The sequence below is a fragment of the Moschus berezovskii genome, chromosome 1, assembly GCF_049115385.1.
Source record: "Moschus berezovskii isolate FMDL1 chromosome 1, NW_MosBer_1.0, whole genome shotgun sequence".
Taxonomy (NCBI): Eukaryota; Metazoa; Chordata; class Mammalia; order Artiodactyla; family Moschidae; genus Moschus; species Moschus berezovskii.
Window position 1 is genome coordinate 10,539,573 of NC_142460.1, and position 13,120 is coordinate 10,552,692.

The following is a 13,120-nucleotide window of genomic DNA, read 5'->3' on the forward strand; positions in this document are numbered from 1 at the left end:
CCATCCTCTTCTGCGCCCCACCCACATAAGACTGGCCAACTTACAAGGACGAGGGAAAGTCACCTCATGGTGCTCACTGTTTTGTAGTAAGTCTTACATCAGAAGCCACGGCTGTGGTTGTGCAGAGGTTTGAGGAGACACACCGATCTCTCTTCCCATCCCCCTCAAGGGGACTTCTCTGGATCTTATCTAAAGGGAGGCATCTGCTTTTTCCGAGTTTAAGGTTTAATTTGACCAAATGGCATGTGGTAAATAGAGAGGAAGGAGGAGGCAACGTTATTAGGAGGCAAGGGAACATCCAGAAACCTCCCCAAGGCGGGCTGTGCCTTGGCTCTGAATTTGATTAGAGTGGCCAGGATAAATCAGCAAGTCCTATTCAATCTCCTGCTTTGGCTTGACAGGGAGGCCAAGTTTCTAGAGTGATTTGGGAGATGTGGCCACAGGTCACAGGCGAAACCCTCCAGTCACATCGGGCCCAAAGGCTGGGTTGTTTCCAATTTGCACCGGCAACTGGGGCTCAGTGGAAAGACCCTATGTTTCCACCAGCTATGTTTCCACACCTTCATTCATCCACAGAGACATTTTAGCTCTATGGACATTTATGATTCAAAATCACGTGGCTCACACAGCCCTTTCCCTAGAACCCCCATCCCTCCGCCACTGCTTCCAGGAATTGTTACCTAAGGGTCCACAGCAGGTGGGGAGGAGGGAACCAGGGACCCTGGGAGCCCTGGCTGCCCACTGGTGGCCCGCCGGTTACCCACTGTTACAGGGAACGTTTCTACCCATTGGTCTCATGAGTCACTGAAATCCCTGGATTCCAGAACGTAGGGGACCTCGGCTTGACCTGCTTGAACTCAGTTGAACAATAGCGCTTCTCAACTGAACAAGCTAGAAGAAAGAATCTTATAAGCAGCACTATAGTTACGTGGTTCTATCATTCTGGAAATTCCCTGAGACCTCAATTTGTGTTTAACAGATTTTTTTAATTAAAGTTTTTTCCTTTTAATGAGCACCATTTTAAAAAGTCTTTATTGAATTTGTTACAATATTGTTTCTGTTTAATGTTTCCTTTTTCTTTTTTTGGCCTCAAGGCATGTAGGATCTAGTTCCCTGACCAGAGATCAAATCCTGCCTTGGATGGTGGATTCTCGACCACTGCACTGACAAGAAGTCCCTCTAGCAGAGTTTTAAAGACAGAAAAACCCCCTCCTGTGCTCCAGGTGGGAGAAGGCAATGGCACCTCACTCCAGTACTCTTGCCTGGAAAATCCCATGGACAGAGGAGCCTGGTGGGCTGCAGTCCATGGGGTCGCTAAGAGTTGGACACAACTGAGCGACTTCACTTTCACTTTTCCCTTTCATGCACTGGAGAAGGAAATGGCAACCCGCTCCAGTGTTCTTGCCTGGAGAATCCCAGGGACGGGGGAGCCTGGTGGGCTGCCGTCTATGCGGCCGCACAGAGTCGGACACGACTGGAGCGACTTAGCAGCAGCAGCGGCGGCAGTGCTCCAGGTGAGAGGTTCGCTTTTGTATGCGCATGTGGGATTTTCTTGAATTGTTTAGAATAGGTAAGACATTCATGTGACTCAAAATTCAGAAAGCGTAAGCGGCTCCACTTGGAAACTCTCCTGCCCTGCCTCAGCTGCAATTGTTTGCTTTCAGTTAGTCTGCTGTGTGCTTTCCCATGAATATTTTATGCACAGTGGAGGAAAGGTATAGTGTTTCCCCCTCTTACTCAAAGGGTTACTTGTAACATCATACTATATTTCTGATTCTATCTCAGTTTCTTTTATTTTTTTCAACTTTCTCAGTCCATGGGGTCGCTGAGTTGGACACGACGGAGTGGCTTCACTTTCATTTTTCACTTTTCATGCATTGGGGAAGGAAATGGCAACCCACTCCAGTGTTCTTGCCTGGAGAAACCCAGGGACGGCGGAGCCTGGTGGGCTGCACAGAGTAGGACACGACTGAAGCGACTTAGCAGCAGTTTCTTCACAGTTATTTCTAATAGTATATTCCGTACTACTGTACCATACAAAATGCATCCATATTCCTTTCTATGGCTTTGGAATAGTCCTTCATTTGGAAGAACCATAGTTTGTTCACCCTGCCCCATACCATCGTGCATTTGGGTGATTTGGAAACATTTGCTCATACAAACAATGATCCAATGAAATAACCTTCTGAATTTCCCTGGTGGTACAACGGATGAGACTGCCTGCCAATACAAGGGACATGGGTTTGATCCCTGGCCCAGGAAGATTCCACATGCCCTGGAGCAGCTAAGCCACTGTGCCACAACGACTGACCCCAAGCTCGAGAGCTGCAACCACTGAAGCCGGTGTGCCTAGCGCCTGTGCTCTGCAACAAGAGAAGCCGTTGCAATGAGAAGCCCGTGCACTGAAACTAGAGTAGCCTCTGCTTTACGTAAGAGAAAGCCCTCAGGCAACAACGAAGACCCAGCACGGCCAAAATAAATAAAACAAATCTTCTGCATGCATCTTTGTATCATTGGTAAGCGTGTCCATTTGATGAATTTCTAAAATAGAATTGCTGAGCCAAAGAGCGTGCGCATTTGTAGTTCTCACACACGATGCCTAATTGATTGCCACAAAGTCCTCATCTAGCCACATTCCATCCCACAAGCAGAGAATGAGGATATCTGTTCCACACACCCTCACCAACACACATGATGTCAGACCTTTGAATGTCATCCATCTGACCGGTGAAAAATGACACTTCGGTGTGATTATAATTAGCACGTCTCTTAAACTGAATGGGGCTGGGGATACGTTCACATGTTTCAGAGCCATATGTATTTATTCCATTTTTCCATTAGCTTGGTGGCCTTCTGTTATAATTTTTTTGAATATATAAAAAAAGTAGCACTTCATGATCGGAGAAGGCAATGGCAACCCACTCCATTACTCTTGCCTGGAAAATCCCATGGACAGAGGAGCCTGGTAGGCTGTAGTCCATGGGGTTGTGACGAGTCGGACATAACTGCTGCTGCTAAGTCACTTCAGTCGTGTCCGACTCTGTGTGACCCCATAGACGGAAGCCCACCAGGCTCCCCTGTCCCTGGGATTCTCCAGGCAAGAACACAGGAGTGGGTTGCCATTTCCTTCTCCAATGTGTGAAAGTGAAAAGTGAAAGTGAAGTCGCTCAGTCGTGTCCGACCCTTAGCGACCCCATGGACTGCAGCCCACCAGGCTCCTCCATCCATGGGATTTTCTAGGCAATAGTACTGGAGTGGCTTGCCATTGCCTTCTCCGCGGACATGACTAAGTGACTTCAATTTCACTTTTCACTTTCATCACTGGAGAAGGAAATGGCAGCCCACTCCAGTGTTCTTGCCTGGAGAATCCCAGGGACGGGGAAGCCTGGTGGGCTGCCGTATATGGGGTAGCCCAGAGTTGGACATGACTGAAGAGACTTAGCAGCAGCACTTTATGATACAACTTGCAAATATTTCCTCCAGTTTGTTTTGGTCTTTTGATACTGCTTTTTTAATTGTTGTTCTAATACATAACTTTTTTCTTTTTATGTAGTATAATTGATTGCAGAAGCCTTTTTTATGGCTCCTGGGTTCTCCTCATTATAGGTCCTTCCCCAAATCTCCCAAGTCTTCACCTAATAACTTTATGATTTCATATCTTATGTTATCAATCTTAATTCATTTGTGATTTATTCTGGTGTTAGATGTAAGTTTGTTTGCTTGCTTTCCTGGAGACATTTTATCTGTGACCTAATGCAGGAAACAAAACCCTTCCTTACTGAAGGTAGCCCACAGACGTCAGCTGTCACACCACCTGGGAACATGCATGGCTGGCCCAGGACTGGAACCCAGATCAGCTGCATCCTTCCCTTCACTGCTCTGTTCATTCAAATGCCAACCACCTGTTTGCACCCTGGATCCTACCACGGTGATCCGCTCACTTCTCACTGGTTATTTCACTTGTGTTACTGTCACAGACAGACTATGGGCTTCTCGTGTTAGTCTGTCTCGTGAATTTTCTTGTTCAGTGTAACAGTTAAGTATACTGTTAAGTATGCATGACGCACTGCAGTCGTGTCCGACTCTTTGCGACCCCATGACTATACAGTCCATGGAATTCTCCTGGCCAGAATACTGGAGTGGGCAGTCTAGCCCTTCTCCAGGGGATCTTCCCAACCCAGGGATCGAACCCAGCTCTCCCGCATTGCAGGCGGATTCTTTACCAACTGAGCCACAAGGGAAGCCTAAGAATACTGGAGTGAGTAGCCTATCCCTTCTCCAGCAGATCTTCCTGACCCAGGAATCGAACCAGGGTCTCCTGTATTACAGGCAGCTTTACCAACTGAGCTATCAGGGAAGCCCACATATAGGAGGAGTTACAATAAAAGTTGGTCATTTGATTGATGGGAAGTGTATCAAAATCTGTATGTATCAAGTAACAATCACAATTTAATTTAGAGACAGATGCTATAATAACGATGATGACAATGATCTGAATCCATTCAAATGGATTTTCTTGCCTCATATAGGAAAAAAACAGTAACTGGCCGCAGATGGGTATGTGGCCCCGAAGCCAAGCATCTTTGGCAAGTCAGCCCACATTTACTGGCATTCCATTTGAAATTTTCATGTTTAATAACCTGTCTCTGATTTCCCCGGAGGTCCCATGCTGGCAGGCCTGGTTGGTGATTTGGTACCGCTGCCCATTTGGAACGGGACAAGACTGTCATTCCAGGTGCTGTGTGGACAGAGGGCCCAGTTCTCCTGACTCGGATGAACTGAATATGGGAAGCGACTTGTCTACCAGCTAGGGACTACGTGGGGTCACACAACTCCTAAAGGGGGGGTCCCCCTGGGCCTGCAGTTTCCTGGGGGTCCCTAGCGTGCTCACCCAGTCTAGGGAACTGAGAGCTTCCTTACTCACAGCTTTGCCCATCAGCCCAGGACTCAGTAGCTAAGGCCTTGCCCTCGCTGTGGCTGTGTTTCCAGGTCACTCCCTCCCATGTTTCTTCCTTTGACCCTCATTGCAACCCCGTGAACTACCCTCTGCTACGCCCCCTATTTCCAGGTGAGGGAAACTGAGGCTCTGACAGCCAAGGTCCGGTTCCATAGCCCACACTCTTGTGACGGTCCCTGCTCACCCCAGGGTCTGATGGAGACTGAATGCTGAGGCTGGACTCCAGTGCCAGGAGCAAATCCATCTTGCCACCAATAAGAGCAGGTGGGAACAGAGCAGAAAAGAAGCAACTCAGGAGGAGGCTAGTGGCCTGGATTTCAACTCTCTCACCGCCATCTGGAGTAACGGTTGCAACCAGTAACTGAGAGCTTAACTATGTTCCCCCTGGAGAAGGAAATGACAACCCACTCCAGCATTCTTGCCTGGAAAATCCCATGGACGGGGGAGCCTGGCAGGCTACTGTTGATGGGGTTGCATGACTGAGCGACTTTCACATTCATACACACATATATAACTAAGTTCCAGGCGCAGTGCAAAGCTCTGTACCTACTACTCTGCCATCTGATCAGGCAGGTACTCTTTTTTCCCCCTCATTTTTCAGTTACTGTTTACTGTGTGTTTGCTATGGGCTGGACACAGTTCTATGTACGCTCAGCATACTCCGTCATTGCTTCATCGTGATGGCTCTAAGAGATCCAAGTACCTTTTTTGTTGTTGCAGCACCGCACAGCATGTGGGATGTTAGTTCTCTGACCAGGGATCAAACCTGTGCCCCCTGCAATAGAAATGTGGAGCCCTAACCACTGAATCTCCAGGGAATTCCCAAGAGAAGGGACATCAAATAAAGCAGAGATCACAATGATAAAGCAGGAAGAAAATTCTTTGAAAAATGAACAAAATGAAAACTAGTCCCTGGACCACCAGGGAGGTCCCCCAAGTACCTTTTTAACCCCTGTTTTACTCATGCGGACACTGAGGCTCAGAGATGTTTAGGAACTTTCCCAAGGTCAAAAAGCTGTTCTGAGTGGGGTTGAAATGAAAACACAGGTTCCTCCCATTCTGCTCCGTTCCTCTCATCATTTTTTCGCAGTAGAGCTGTAGCTGTGCTTCTCAATGAAGGGCAAAGGGTTGGTGGAGCTATTTTGCCCCTCTCCCAGCGACCTTCTGTAACATCTGGAGACATTTTTGTTATAACTGAGAAAGGTACTCTTGACTTCTAGAGGGCAGAAGCCAGAGACAGTGCTTGATTAGTTTCCCAAGGTTGCCATGACAAATTGCCACAAAAAAATGGCTTAAGACAACAGAAATGTGTTGTCTCTAAATTTTGAAAGCTAGAAGTCCAAAATCAAGGTGTTGCCAAGGCCATACTCCTTCTGAAGGTTCTAGGGAAGACACTTTCCTAGCGTCTGATGGCTCCCAGCAATCCTTGGCATTCCCTGTCCTTAGCTTTACTATTCCAGTCTCTTCCTCCATCATCACGTGGCCTTCTTCCCTGGGTCTAGTGTGGCTTCTCCTCTTTGTACAAGGACACCAGTCATTTGATTCAAGGTCAACCCTAAATCCAAGATGACTTCATCTCAAGATCTGTGACTAATTGCATCTGCAAAGATGTGTGTTTCAAACAATCAAACAAAGTCACATTCTGAGGTTCCAGATGGATATGAATGTTCAGGGATGCTTTTCAGCCACCACACTGTTAAGTACCCTTCAAGGAAAACCTCCCACAGCACATATTTATTTCAAAATATCACAGTGCCGAGGTTGGGAAACCCTGCTTCAGAGAGAGGCATTTCTTCTCTGGGAAGTAAGGAGAATGGTCTCTTCTAAACACAAAAAGGGTCTCAGAGCAGCTTCAAGCCCAGAGACCAGAAGCAGTTACTCTTATTAATCCCATTTTACAGAGGTGCAAACTGAGGTGTTCCCAAAATCAAACCGAGACCACTCGGCCAAGATCATTTAGCTACTGGGGTCACGAAGCTGTCATTCAAGACCAGAGCTGTCTGTACATGGACCCCCAAGGCTTTTCGTGCCAAGAGTGAGCTCTCAGGTGCCAAAGCTCTGAAGAGAAACATGGGCCAAGACCCCTTCTTTGTGGAGGAGCTAATTCTGTAAATCACCAAGTGACTTGTGAGCCACAGAGTCAGAGTCAGTCTACGGCAAGAAGGATCCCTGGAATCTGGTCCACTCTTTCGTTTTACAGTTGAGGACACTGAATCTCACGCAGAGCAGATGACTGGTCCCAGAGGACACGTGTCTCAGAGGTGGCGGCAGGTCAGAGAGAGAACCCGGGTTCCCCGAGTTTGACCTCAGGGCCTCGGCGCGTCGCCGCAGCACCTCTCAGGGGAACCCGAGTGTAAACGGGCTGATGGCTAACTCTCCCCCTGCCGCCACCTTTTAGCTGGGCCTGGACAAGAGAAGCTGAGCTGCAGGTCCCAAGCTGGTCAGGCAGGGGTTCTATGCGACAGAGAAGGTGAAGGCAGGGCAGTCAACTCCCATAATTAAAAAAAGGAAAAGAAATCGGTTACTCAGATGCTCTGAGGAAAAAGCCTCCAGGACCTACGTCTTCCCGACAGCCTCTGGGCCTCCCGGGGCTCACTTCCCGGGCGGAGGCGGGGCGTGGGGAGCGCCCCCCGACAGCCTCTGCGGCTTACGTCACGGGCGGAGGCGGGGCGTGGGGGAGCGACGCCCAGGCCCACGGCCTCCCAGGGCTCACGTCACGGGCGGGGCGTGGGGAGCGCCCCCCGACAGCCTCTGCGGCTTACGTCACGGGCGGAGGCGGGTTGTGGAGGAGTGACAACGGGGCCCACGGCCTTCCCTCAAGACGCTCGTCCCCCCGTTGACCTTCCCTGGGCCCCGCTCAGCTCTCAGGAGGTCAGACAGGAGGCTGTCTTCCCTCGGAACCGCCCGCTCCACCACACACACACATCCTGCACATTAACCTCAACAGCGGAGAACCTGGTTCCCGGATGACCGCAGAGAATCTGGAGGCCTTTTGAGGGGGTCACCCTGTGAGGTCCACCCCAACGAAGAGGAACTCGGAGAATGAGCCAGTTCTGTTTGGGCGCAGAGGGCAACCTGGTTTCAACTGTCAACGGTAAGGACACGCCTACAGGCCCCTCACAGAGGGGACAAGTTCAGCCCCGAGTTACGGTAAGGTTGGAAAGCCCCAGTCTGGCAGGTAGGCCTCTTAAGGTAGGACGGCCATCATCGCCACACCCCCTACCCTCCGGTTCGCTGAGACTGGCATGCCAGGTCTGAGACCCCGAAGGTCCTTCCTGGAGCGTGCCTCCCCAGACAGAACTACCGTGCGGCAGGAAAGCTCCAGGGCTTTCTCCAGGCTTCTCAGAAAGACACCAAGAAGGCCAGGTGAGCGGCGGCAGGATACCTGGGGAGGCCCGGGAGGGGAAGAGCCTGTCCCAGTCCCATTCACAGTCCCTTCTTTTCTTTCTGTTTTCAGATCTGGTTCGTGGGCAAATCCTTCAGCAGCCACCAGGCCCTCCTTCAGCTGTCTCACCTCCCAGCACACGGCTCCCGCTTGTGCTGGTTGCCCTGGAGACCTAAGTGCGGGCTTGAGTGGAGTCTAACACACCCTGCGGGGAGATGGAATAGGGCCAGGTGTATTTTTAAAGCTGGTCATCAGGAGAAGAGCCTCCTTCCCTGGTCAGTGGGTCCCTGCTTTAGGGACTGGTTCACAAATATAAAAACAGCTAAATGCTGAGCCTCTTGCGTGGCCTTAACCCACTGGGTAGTTTAAGCAGAAAGTTATCGTCTGTATTGTATTTCGGACTTCTGCCTTTTGACACAATCATGACCTCCTGGTGTGTGTAGAGTCGCTGTGAGATTCTGGAAATAATGAGAGAAAGGCTGACACATCACACACCAGGCGCTTTTTAAAGTTCTTTGTGTTTGTAATTAGCCCACTTCACAGCTGCTCTGTGAGTGAAATCCTACCCTGAGCCCCATTTTACAGTGAGGGACACTGAGGCACATAGAAGACGATTGGTCTGCTCAACATCACGAAGCTAAGGAAGACACAGGATTTGAACCTAAGCAGCATGACACCAGATGCCCCACTCCTAATCGACGGGCCCTTCTGCCTCTGCAACGTTCTGCCCAGACAGTCCTGATTTGGAAATCTGGCCCTGGCCCCGGCCCCGTGCAACCTCAGAGTGGTAGTTCCTCTTTTGGTAACATGGGGTTACTAATGTCTTGTGAACTTGCAGTCAGAAGTCAGGTAACTAAAGAGTCTAGCACATAAGTAGTACTCTAGGCAAGGTAGCTTTATTGGTGTTAATGGGACTCCCTTGGCAGCTGGACCCCAGCACTGGTATTGCAGCAGTAGGTGCTGAGCCATAACTGCTGTTGTCCAGAGGGGTGGGCGGGCAGGCAACTGCACGAGGGCCAGCAGCACCACAACTGCTGCATTAATGAGTCCACTGCCATAGCCCTCGGCAGTCACCAGGCCTGTGGGCTTCCAGCTCTTGCCACAAGCTCCTGGGCCTATGCCGGAGGGCTTCTCCAGCCGTGGATGTCACCTGCGAAGCACATCCCCAGGAGCTGGTGGGTGAGCATCCAGTCCCCTGTCTCCCTGAGGTCCCAGGAAGTCTGAGCCCCAGCTGCCCCCAGCCAGAATCTGCTCGTGACCTCCCCAGGCACTGACTGCCTTCCCTTCCCTGTCTGTATTCCCAGTGCCCTGCTGGGATCACCCCCCCAAACACACCACTTGCACCCAGATCCTTGTCTCAGGGTCAGCTCTAGAAGTGAAAGTGAAGTCAGTTAGTCGTGTCTGACTCTTGGCGACCCCATGGACCATAGCCTGTCAGGCTTCTCCATTCATGAAATTCTCCAGGCAAGAGTACTGGAGTGGATTGCCATTTCCTTCTTCAGGGGATCTTCCTGACCCAGGGATCGAACCCTGGTCTCCTGCACTGCAGGCAGACGCTTTACTCTCTGAGAGGGATCCAAATGACGACAGTATCCATGTGCCTCTGATCCTGATGTCCTTAAAGTCCTCGGAAGACCCTTTTCCCTGTCGAAAAGGCAACTGTGGGAGAAAAACCGATTACTGGTCCCCAAAGAGGTCCAGACTCTAATTCTCGGAACCTGTAAAGGTTACCTTATATGACAAAAGGAACTTTGCAGGTGGGATTAAACTAAGAAATTTAGGATAGGGAGACTCCTTGAGCGGGCCGTAGATGTAGTCACAAGTGTCCTGATAAGAGAGAGGGCGAGGAAGAGTGGCACAGAGGAGGGAGGCCGTGCGACCAGGGAGTGGCCGTAGGAAGCAAATGTAGGAACTCAGAGGCCAACGGGAGTGGTCCTCGAAGCATGGCCCAGGGGCCAGCAGGATTAGCAGCACCTGGCATCTCATTAGAACCGCAAACCCCAGGGTCCCACTGCAGGCCCCTGCATCAGGAAGTCCGGGGGTGGGCCCAGCAGCCTGGCTTAACAAACCTCCCCTGTGACTCTGGTGCTGGCTGTAATGGTTAACCATGGCCAGACATTAGCATCACCTGGAGCACTCAGCATGCACTGTCCATGCCCGATCTTAGACATCTTATACCCCAGAGAGTCTGATGCGATTGGTCTGTTTGGCCAGGACACTGGGTACCTGTCATCCATCCCAGGTGAGTCTCATGTCTCTCTCAGAACCAGTGCTGCAGTTTGGGAACCACTGATCCAGGACGTCAAGTTTCAAACAGCTTTGCAGAGTTGGGACTTCTGGAAAAATGCCAGGACAGATAAAGAAGGAGGGAGCAAAGTCCAAATCAGCGGGATGGGGCCAGACAGGCGGAGGTAAGGAGGAAGGCAGCCCAGTCGTGAGATGGGAGCGTATGGTGGGGACGCAAGAGCCGATAGTTGTTTCGGTTTCAGGATGTGGGTCAGGACAGCCAGGCTGCCCTGGTTTCCAAGAGGTGTTTTGGTTTTTAAGAGACATCAGAAATACACTTTTAGGGGCCTCCGGAGTTGTTGATGGATAGGGAGGCCTGACGTGCTGCAATCCATGGGGTCACAAAGAGTTGGACATGACTGAGCAACTAAACTGAACTGGTGGCTTCAGTGGTAAAGAATCTCCTTCCTGTCAGTGCAGGAGACATGGGTTCGATTCCTGATCCAGGAAGATGCCACACGCCATGAAGCAACTAAGCCCGTGTGCCACAACTGTGGAGCCCACGTGCCGCAACCTCTGAAGCTCTCGCACCCTAGAGCCTGTGCTCAGCAACAAGGAAGCCACCGCGATGATAAACCCTCGCGCTGAGCTAGAGAGAAGCCCACATGCAGCAATGAAGACCCAGCACAGCCAAGAATATATAACAAAATTACTTTTAAAAAAGAAACAATTAAAAATAATTGTTAAATAACTTGATTTTTAAATGTTAGCAAACAAGGCAACTAAAAAATTTTTATCTTTTTTTTTTTGGTATTGCAACATGAAGGCTGGGTACAGCGCCACATGAAGACTGGATGTGGTCCTCAGGCAGCTGGTTTGCTGCAGGGGTCTTTCATTCACCCCTTGGGCCCAGGAGACTAGTTTTCTCAGGATGACAGCAGGAATTCCATGGGCAGAAAGTATTTTTCTGCTCATTGCTGCATCCCAGCTCCAGGTACAGAGTTGGGGCTTAATTAGTGTTTATTGAATGAACATATTTAAATTTGTTGTCTTATTGCAATCCTGTGAGATTATCGTGCCCACTTTACAGATGAGGAAATCGGGGCTCACAGCACAATTATGTGAACGTCCAACAGTCACACAGGATTCAAACCCAAGACCCCCCATCCCAGCAGGAGGGACAACTGTGAAGGGCAAGTGCACTGAAAGTCTGGGGCGCTTGGTACCAGTGAGAAGAGCAATGAGAGCGAGCAGCAGTTACCACGTGAACCGCATTTCAGGAATACTGGTCACCTGCCTACGTGGTGACTCATGGATGTCACAGGGATTGCTCTTCTTCCTGGAGCTGTGATGTTTTTGTATGGTTGTGGGTCTGAGGGGACTTCCCAGGTGGTGCTATTGGTAAAGGACCAGCCTGCCAGTGCAGGAAATGCAGGAGACTGGGTTCCATCCCTGGGCCGGCATGGCAACCCTCTCCGGTATTCTTGCCTGGACACTCCCATGGACAGAGGAGCCTGGTGGGCTACAGTCTATGGGGTCACAAAGAGTTGGACACGACTGAAGTGACTTAGCATGCATGCATGCGCGTGGGTCTGAGGAAAGCAGACTTGGGTAGGGTGAATGACAGTGTCCGGCTTGACCCAGCTAACCTGGAGAGGAAGTCGTCATCTTTCACTCCCACTTCTCTCTGAGCTGAGAGGCACCTACTGCTTCATTAGGAGGCTTGGGGTGGGGCGAAGTGGGCAAGCTGGGACCCCTGGAGGGCCCTCTAATTTAAGAAGCCTCTCTGATTATATTATCCAGAGGAAATATGGGGAGCTAAATCGGAGGAGATGGCTGGGAAGTACATTACAGAACATTAAACAACAGTCGACCAGCATCAGACACAAATAAATGGCCCGTAATCTACTGCCAAGAACACGATCGGTCCCGAGCGGTGGCCTGGCTGGCTTCCAGGCAGGGGGGTGCAGGGCTGGCCACCAGTCCTATAGGCTATGAATGCCTGCCCTGGTCCGGTCCCAGCACCCACAGGAGAAGACTGAGGCAGCCAGACAGAACTCACAAGTGTCCCCGTGACCTCCTCTCCAGGACTGGGTGTGGGCCTTCTCCTCTCCATCTCGTCCTGAACCCTAGACCCAAGCATCACCTGGTGAGCTCCTGCCTGCTTGAGAAATCCTGTGATGCAGAAGGGAAGCCACGTGTGTCTCTGGGCAGAGCCGCCTGATTCACACCCTGGAGAGAATGTCTGTGAAATGCTGATGCCCTGGCTCCAGGAAGCCTCATCCCCCACATGCCCTGGTTGATGCCCACCTGACCAAAGCACACTTTGGCTTAGAGCTTTAACTCCTCTTATAGCACAAAAGGGCTTCCCAGGGGATGCTAGTGGTAAAGAACCCTCCTCCCAATGCAGAAGATAGACGTGAATTCAATCCCTCAGTCAGGGAAATTCTCTGGAGGAGGGCATGGCAACCCACTCCAGTGTTCTTGCCTGGAGAATCCCATGGACAGAGAAGCATGGTGGGCTACAGTCCATAGGTCGAAAATAGTTGGAC

General features: G+C 50.6%; 1 protein-coding gene and 1 long non-coding RNA gene across 3 annotated transcripts in view; one reads left to right on the top strand and one right to left on the bottom strand.

Moving 5' to 3' along the window:
* The window catches only part of COLQ (collagen like tail subunit of asymmetric acetylcholinesterase), a 63,578-nt gene that overhangs the window by 46,272 nt on the left and 4,186 nt on the right, over nt 1–13,120 (bottom strand). The window lies entirely within an intron of this gene.
* On the top strand, nt 7,932–11,337 carry LOC129549445 (uncharacterized). 2 transcript variants are annotated; one of them, XR_008684568.2, is made up of 4 exons: nt 7,947–8,051; nt 8,928–9,129; nt 10,607–10,753; nt 11,049–11,337. It is a non-coding gene; the product is annotated as an uncharacterized LOC129549445 (long non-coding RNA). The 2 variants fall into 2 exon arrangements; XR_016037093.1 differs by lacking the exon at nt 8,928–9,129 and having other exon boundaries at nt 7,932–8,051.